The sequence below is a fragment of the Athene cunicularia genome, assembly GCF_003259725.1.
Source record: "Athene cunicularia isolate RWA chromosome Z unlocalized genomic scaffold, athCun1 chrZ_part3, whole genome shotgun sequence".
NCBI lineage: Eukaryota > Metazoa > Chordata > Aves > Strigiformes > Strigidae > Athene > Athene cunicularia.
The window spans coordinates 14,667,447-14,676,974 of record NW_020799144.1 but is presented as its reverse complement, the minus strand read 5'-3'; positions in this window follow the sequence as shown (position 1 = coordinate 14,676,974).

Below are 9,528 nucleotides of genomic sequence, written 5' to 3'. Positions count from 1 at the left end.
ATCAGAACAACTTTCTTAGGCAAAAGTTTATCTCATTAGTCACTTCCCATTTCAATACAACAGTAAACGGTGTGACCTGCTTCGAGGAGCAACTGCTTTGAATAGATTAGCTTTTCATCCGAATTTGGCTGCTTAAAAGTTAATATGAAGAAGCTTTCAATGCTGATCTGCTTATGAGTGAAACAATGAGGATTACAGGGTGTTAGGGAGGCTGGATGTACCCTAAGGGTATAATCTCTGGTGAGGTCAAGGCTGGATGGCTTGGGGAAACAGACACGTAAGCACTGTAAAGATCCCAGCTCAGTAAAACAAGCCAGAACATGGTTTGATGGCTCACTCTTTACCAGGTGGAGTACATGGAAAAAAAAAAAAAAAAAAAAAAAAACTCCTGCATTTATATAGAAAAATAAGTAGAAAGATAACTCCCTTTCTTTTCGCGTTTAATCAGGTCTATAACCTGCTAAGTGTGGACAAATATAAGTGACAGATAATGAAATTTATGTAAATATATCTCCATATGTGTCCTTGTCCGACTTTCCAAGGCACTAACGTCTGAACTTTCTGGAAGTTGTGGAAACACAGGGAAAAATAGGGACATTTTGAACAACTTTAATAAAAATTAATATATCCCTTTTTTGGTGTAGGGGAAAAAAAAAAAAATAAATCCACACACTCTGATCTACTAAATAAGGCTCCCAGATTTTCACCCAGACCTGTGTTCTGTCCTGCCATAAAATGTGATTAGCCTCAGCCTAGACATTGTTTTCTGGGGGAAAGAGAGAGCATCACAGAATCAGCATTTCAGCAGCATCCAGCTGTCAGAAATGCTCCCCTGTGCAGAATGGTCGTAGCTACTTTGAACACTAATCTCTGTGCCCATCGAAATCTGAACTTCTTACTTATTGTGGTTTAGCAAAATTACATAGTCAGGAATATTAACGTTTCACAGCGTAGAAGTGTCTAAAATCAGAACAGGATCTCATTTGTCTTTTAAAAAGCAACTTTTTGAATAACAGGGAACAAGTACGGTCAGAGAACAGCATTTTGCAGCAAAAGCAGGCAAAGAAAAACTTTTCAACTTAAGAAAATGTCCCATTTTTCCACATGTCACATTAGAATGGTGCTCCAATGTGAATCTGTAAGTGATGAAAGGGTAATAAAACGGCACAACATTTGAACTATATTTAACTTAAAATATTCTGAACACTTGAAACCCTTGAAATATGAAAACACTTGCACCTTAATATTGGGTTTCTGTCAAGAGAAAAAAAACCTCTTGTAATAACTAATTAAATAATTGCCCTCGCCCTGTTATTCTCTTCATATCTGGAACTGACAGCTGCCAGATGCGATGAATGTGCGGTGCAAGCTTGTGTAGTAATTCTTTTCTTTGCAAATGCTTTGATTATACAACTTAAGTGATTCTTGTAAACTGAGAACCTCGTTAAGCGGGTAGCTGAAGTCACTTCCTGCCCATGCTAACGACTTGCAATATCTTTGTAGTAAGATACATTTTTAACGTCTAGATATGTATTGGTGTAGAGCTTCTCTGTGGGATAAATTGAAAACCCCACACTCCACTCTTTGCAGAAAGCTTATAAATGTTACATAAATCCTTTAGAAATAGCCCAACTATAATTAATTGGGCTGATAATGAGATCAAGTTTTCTAGACCTTTTCCCAACACAGGACTGTAATAGAAACTACAAATACAGCTGCACTTCATAAGATGAAAGTTACAATCTCCATGTGTTATAAATCAGTGTGGTTTTTTCCTTTTTTTTTTTTTTTTTTTCCTTTTAAGAAAAAAAGTGCCGAAGTAGCGTGCAGTCAGGCTTTTCCACCTCACTGCACCTTTCCGACCGCGATCTGCAAGACCAGTTGCGTAATAATTCATTCTGTTGCTCATGTGCTTAAATTAAGTGTGTATTTAGATGTTTTGCTGAGAGAGGCTTATGCCACGACACAATGCAAATAAGGGGGTTGAGGCTAACCCTTAGGGCCTCCATCAAAGTTAATAAGAGTCTTGTCATTGATTTCCACAGGCTTTGTATCAGGATCTTAGATTTGAGCAAGTGGATCCTTGGGACCTGAGGGAGGAAAATGACTGTAACACAGCCCACAAAGGAGGTTTCTCTTCTCCTCCTGGGACATATGCACGCTAAGGATACGAGTCAGTTACAGCTTTCAGCAATCAACCCTGTCAAATTCAAGTCGTGTATATTCAGATGCTCTTCTGACGTTCCTCCTGCTCAGCCCCGATGGGTTAAAGTGGCAACCACCATATAAATAAAGCCAGTTGTGATAGCTAAAACTACCAATTACTGAGCATGTTCAAATACATCACAGTACCATGTGCCTTAGTTAAACAGCATGATTTTCCTTCTCAGCAGCACGGCTTTCGATAGGAATATTGACATTTGTATTGTTTTTTAAAAATAAGCACGTCCTTGGAGGGTTGTATTTTTCTGTTGTCTCTGGAAACAGAGCGACCTGTCACACTTCAGGGTGGGACTTCAGTAAAGGAACACATTAGCCTAATGACCATTTCCTGAAGTTAAATCATCCCAAACAAACAAACAAAATGTTCTTAATTTAATCTGTTAAAAATGTTTGAGTAGCCTGAAAATTTTCTGAAGGCAAGTCCCCCAACACTGCCACAGATAAGGATGGACAAAATAAATAATTGTAACTACTCCAAGTTTTATTTCCCTGTAAGCAGTATTATCTCACTCCCAGAAATGGCAGACTTTTATTTTTCCATCCAAAAAATAAAAATAAAAATTATGATCTTGTTTTAAAGGATAATCTAATTTATTGTTAATGGTTTGAATCATTCCAGGGGTCAAAGGCATCTTTTACATCAATTTGCAAAAGCAAATTAATGTTTTGAAGGAAATGTAAAAGTCAAGTTGCTTGGGAGTACATTAAATTATATGCTAGTTAATGGTGTTAGAGAGATAGTTTAAAAATAAATTGCCCATAATACCTTTTAATAAAGGAGCTAAATGCATTTTTGTTCCCTGCTAAAAGCAGATGCCTATTTGGCACTGTTTTGAATCCCATTTGCCATGTATATTTTGATTAATACTATGCTGGGTAATCTGCACTACGTGGTCTAGGTTCAGTAACCTCACTGTAAAATAATGAGCCTTCAAGAATAAAAAATACGTTAACTATAAAGTTGTATATTCTGAGGGGCTCTGAACATATTCAAATGAAACAAAAAAAAAAGGGGGGGAAAAAAAAAAAAAAAAAAGAACCTTTACCTAGTAAATTTGCTCAAAAGTGAAACTTGCATATCTCAATTTGCATTTAGCTTTCCATCTGAGCTCTGAAAACCGGACAAGACATCAACTCTTTGCAGATGTTTTCTATAAATACCTTTTATTTGAGTCAGCTGCCACAGGACTTTGCAAAAGCCCCAGTCTTAAGGGAGCTTATGGCAACTGGGATGCAGCCAATAGCAATGAGTTCACTCGCTAAGTAGTGTCTTCAGAAAAAGGTCCAGCACTCATATTTTATGAAATATGTAACATGATTTACCCAAGGTTGTCAAAAGAGATGAATTTCAGCCAAATGCAAGGTAATAAATAGTAATATGTGCTGCATATAGTTGACTTATAACCCTTGGCATTTTGAAACAAAATTCTTTTGAAGAATTCATTTTATACGTCATAAACTTTCCTATTGTTTTTCCTGTTTTGACTGTCTTTGTCATCAGATTTCTTGGGGAAAGTATTTCTGAAAACTGTAAATGAAGCAATATTTTCAAGAATACTTATATAGGTCTCTATTTCCATGGTGTTCTCGGAATAAGAAAGTTAGTAGTGTAGAAAAATGGTCTGTTTCATTAAATCGGAACCTAGGGGGAAAAAGAGGCAATAAGGTAATGTATATGTGAGGGGTTTTATTATTATTTATTTAATGATTATAGAAAAACCTTTTCCAAGGTTGAAAGTTATTTGTTTTCATGACATATTCACGTTATTGTGAGGAACAGAGTAATTTAGTGGTTGTATTATTGTTGCTGTTATTAATAATAATCAATTTTGTGATAGAATGTAAAGTACATTTATTCAATCATTTATACTTACCTTAAAGTACGTATAATTGAAAACATGGATTACATTATGATGTATACACTTTAATACCTCTGGATTAATCTATATATATGCAGTAACGGATCCTCAAATAGGAGTGAAATGCATGTCCTTTACTGCCAGCCCATGCACCTCAGTTTAGGCCTCTGCAGCACTACCTGTTGTCTGTTAAAACAACCTGGCTTTTGCAGGTGGACTGCGTGTTGGTGAACCTGTGGACTTCCAGACAGCATGTTTACGTTTTGGCACATACTCCAATTTTTCAAAAATCTTCTAGAAAATTTTCCCACGTTGCCTGGGTGAAGCATCTCACTGACCACGACAGTAGACAAGAGTGGATCCTATGAAGACCCTCAAGCCCCATAGCTGTGGAGTGAGATTTCCCCCAACCACTGCCACAGCCTCTAGCAGTCTGTGTCTTAATGAGTCCTTCAACCAGGACTGGTATCTGAGATAAATGCTATACATATATACATATGTCCTCAAACGCACACACACTTTCCCACAGCCCTCCCTGACATCTATCTATCTATCTATCTATCTATCTATCTATCTATCTATCTATCTATCTATCTATCTCTATCTATCTACGATATGGTATTATAGAATCATTTAGGTTGGAAAAGACCTTTAAGAACATTGAGTCCATCCATAAACCCAACACTGCCAAGCCCACCACTAAACCATGTCCCTAAGTGCCACGTCTACACGTCTTTTAAATACCTCCAGAGATGGTGACTCAACCACTGCCCTGGGCAGCCTGTTCTAGTGTTTGACAACCCTTGCAGTGAAGAAATTGTTCCTTATATCCCATCTAAACCTCCCCTGGCACAAGTTGAGGCCATTTCCTCTTGTCCTTTCACTTGTTAACTGGGAAAAGAAACAAGACACCCTCCCTCGGTCCAACCTATTTTCAGGGAGTTGTAGAGGGCCATGAGGTTTCCCCCCAGCCCCCTTTCTCCAGGGTAAACACCCCCAGTTCCATCAGCCACTCCTCACAGGACTTGTGCTCCAGACCCTGCACCAGTTTCATGTTCTCTGGACACACTCCAGCACCTCAATGTCTGACCTGTAGTGAGGAGCCCAAAACTAAACCCAGTGTTTGAGGTGTGGCCTCACCAGTGCTAAGTACAGCGGGGAGGATCAATTCTCCAGTCCTGCTGGCCATGATATTTCTGATACAAAATATACTCTATATAACATATATACAATATATATGGTGTGTATACACACACACACACACACACACACACACACACACACACATGTCCTGAGATACAGGAAGAATGTATGGATACAGAAGAGCAAGTTTTATAAAAAAAACCATCAGTAGCGAATTTTAGGGTTTGTCTGTTCAGTTTAAACACAGAAAGACAACAAATGACAGTGCACCAATCTGCTTTTCCAGGCATATACAGAAATGTCTTTCCCAAAGACTCTCCATGTGAAGACCTCACAAGACTGTCTTTTTCATAAGGTCAAGGCAGATGGTGTAAGTCTGAAGCATTTGGGGATTGATCCCCTTAAATTTTGGGTCCCGTTAAAACAAGTTCAAACTTTGTTGAATATAATCCAAAATGATGAGTGTCTCGTCTCTCAGTAACGTTTGCAACTATTGCTCCAACAATATACGGGCAGATTGAGCCTGATCTGGTCATGCTAAGCACCAGTTACACTCAAGGAAAGAAGTAAGCACTTTTAGGGAGCAAGTCATCCTAACTATTTTCAATATCTAGACTGGCATTGCAATAACTGAACTCTAAAAACCTTCCCATGTACCATAAAGTGAGGAGAGAGAACGAGTTCAGACAAAGAAGTCTGCATTTCTCCCCTGATGCCAAGGTACCAAGAAAAACATCGATCCACCAGAGACCCTTTAATTTCGTTGTTGTTCTAGAGCAAACTATACTAAGCTGTTGGAAAGAAGCCAAGCAGTGTAAGCACAGCCTTAGAAAGCCGGGGATAATAGCAGTAGGCAATGAAAGAGTAAGGGAAGGTCTTTAGGTACTCCTGTAGCTAAACAAAAGCACTTGTCCCGAGCACACTCCTCACAGGCTGACAATCCTAAACCCCAATATTCTCAGTGGTTTCCATTTTTGTACTTACATGCACACCATAGTAGATGAAACAAAAGAACATATCAGAGACCTTTTTTTTTTTTTCTACTTTAAGAAAACGTGCATTCTCATAGACATAAGCTGGAAGAAATTGAACAGATGTTATTTAACAAATAAAATGGTACAAGATTCAGATGCAGGAGACACAGCAATTTTCTTGAAATATTACATACATTAAACATATAGCCAATGTTCAACTTGCAATATGTGGATGTAAGGAAACTTTAAGGTCAGAGGCAGCTGTTCTAATTTTTTTTTACCTGGCACTAAAGAGGATGTAAAACTTCACCCAGCAGCTGCAGGAGAAGGGCTGTAACTTTTGAGTCAGCTTGGGTGACCTGACTGGAACTCCAGAAAATGTAGGAAACCACTGGAAAATGGTTGTTACCTGGTGAAATCGTTCATGAGAAATTTATTTTCTCCTAAAGTATTTTGCAGAAGGCTTCTGAGAAACAATGTAAGTGCCATCGCTTCAGCTGGGGAAACAGTACGAAAAATTCTGATGTAGGTACTGAGAGCTGGGATCTGGGGTTTAAGGTGGAATGCACTCTCAGATTTATAGAATTAAAATTAAGTTAGTTATTCTCTTCATTTCGAACATGTATTTTCAATAGAGTATGTCTTTTATTTTATTATAAATAATTCATATGAGGGAGAGAGATCTTCAAGTACAACCAGAATGTGGAGATACAAGTCCCCGGAGTATCTTCTCTGCTGCACAATCTGGAAAAGGAGATTTAATTCCTTGATTGTTGTTCAGTTTGTAAGTTGGGATGTATGTGACATCTCTCACTCCATCCGTGAGGGTCCCTGCAGCCCTCAGCTGACCCTCTGGGGCACTGCAGCCAGCACACCCCAGGCAGAGATGGAAAGTGTCTTCCGAAGCATGGGGGAATGTGCACAACCTGCTGAGGAGTGCTGCTCAGCCCATGGCACCTCCCTCCCGACGGCAATCCTGCCCGACGGGCTCTCCACGGCTGCTTCTGTGGAAAGCGAAAACGTGGCCGGGATGTGGTGGCTCCCCAAAACCATCTGGGTTTACAGATTTTTAATCACTACCACAAGGTTTCTACACAGAGTTATTTCAGAGCTGATCCACACCATAAGTATAATCACATCATTTTGTCCTTAAGTGGAAGTATGTGTCGTTAAAAAAGCTGTTACTGATTTAATAAATTATTGCAACTGTTTTCTATAACAGAGAATTTGAAAATTTTTTACACATAATTTTATTTCCATATGATTTATTTTTCCTCGTCGAGAGGAACTAAATATGGGTGTTTCTGTTCTTTCTGGCAGTTCTAATAGCTAAACTATGTTAGTGTACCTCACAGCATACAAATTGCTGTTGAAATGGAAAATTTCGTACCAATATTAAGAAATCTCTTAACAAAAAATAATCAAAGGTAACAGAAAAAGTATTATGATTTTTAAAAATCTTTCATCCACAAGCTCTGCCCTTACCCCTCTGAGCTGTAGGAATAACACAGAAAGACCAACTTCAGAACTCCCGGATTACGTCAGATGTGTGACATCCATTAGAACAATACATACAATATGTATTTATTTATATAAATATGCACATATACACATGTATAATGCATGCATACAGTTATAATACAGATTTGAAACTCTCTGTGTTTCATATATATGGTGTTTACATATATATGTATTATACACAGACTAACACACACACATATTTAACACCAATACGTGTACACATACTTCTAACTTACGACCTGCATAAAGAGTAGAAACCACTGACCTGAGCTTAGGGACCTGATATCGGGAAGATATTCCACTATTTGATTTTTTTTTTTTTTAAAGGGTCTGCTGCACGTACATAGTCTGTTATGCAAAAGGAGGTAGTAAATTATCAGAAAGGACAACCTGACTGGTGGAAAAGAGCCTCTGCTCTAAAACCAAGTCTGTGTGAAAAGTCAGGCTTTGTAACTTTTTTTTTTTTAAAAAAAGAGGCATCCTAGCGCCACTTTTTTAAAACAAAAATCTTTACTGGTGACCCCATTTACTTAAATTAAGTACCAATTTCATTCTGTGAAACTCTTAAACCAGGAGATTTACAAGGACAAGATAAGAGGACTGGCAGATGTTCTTTGATTCATTCATTTGAAGGGAAGGGCATTTGGAAATGGCACTGGCACAGAATGACATTTGGAATAATGGCCTGTGATTCTGTTGGCACTTTTAGTGTTAAGCAAGTGATCTGCAAGGTAAAGTGGATTCACAGTTAGAGTCAGCACCAGTGCACAGGTCGCCCGTAAAAATAGAAGATTCCATTATTCTTCAGGCTCCCCGGAGGGAGCAAGGTCTCCAGCATCATTACCAGGACTAAATCTGACTTTTCTACCTCCCCTAATTTCCTCCTAGTAATTATAGGTCAAGCACTCTTTTGTAAATTATAAAACCTTTGTTCTTATCAAAAATGAATAGCTGAGGAAAAAAAAAAAATTATAAAGAGAGTCCTAGGAAAAAAATTTCAATTAGAAAACCAAGCTAATTTGGTATGACCAAAGACTGTCAGGCATACTGACAGTGCTCTATTATGCAGTCATTTGGGCTCTTTCAAATTAGTTATGTTAATGTCCTGTGAGTGAATGTAACACTTGGATGGGACAAGATTTCTGCAATTAATTTCTGCAGTCAGTGGAGAGACAAGCAAATTTATTTTCCCCCTCTCTGGGAATTGGTAGTGGAGGGTGTGAGGTAGAGAAAGTGCATTTAGGAACAGAGTACAAGCTAAACACAAGCCCTAAATAAAGCAGAAACAATGGGAGCCAATGCCTCCTCATTCATTCAATTGACAATGTTTTGCAGCTTAAACCTGTTTTATTAATTATGTTTGACATTTCCTTAATTAGTTTCATTTACACCAAATCAATCCCTACTGCTGTATGGCATCATTTATCATTTTGAAAAATTTGCATACTGAGTGCTGACTTTTTCTACTTAATTATACATTAAAAGTGTCAAGCGTGCTTGCTGCCTGGCATTATCTGCGCCAGAAAGGTTTGTGGCTGGACTGTGATGGTATTAATCATTAAGAGCCCCCAAGTGCTGCTGGGTAATATCTGGGGAGTAGAGTGGCTCTCATTTTAACGCTAGAGAGCAGAAGTGCTTCTGTAAAATGACCCAAAGCAAAAACAAAATAAATGACCTAAAACATCCGGTCTACTGTAATGCTTCGCTCTTTTGGTGGAAATGTGCTCTGGGAAAAAAAAAGATCAAAACTACCAGTGAAAATAAGCACTGACCCAGAAGGCAGTCAGGCTGTACACCACGGTCTCTAA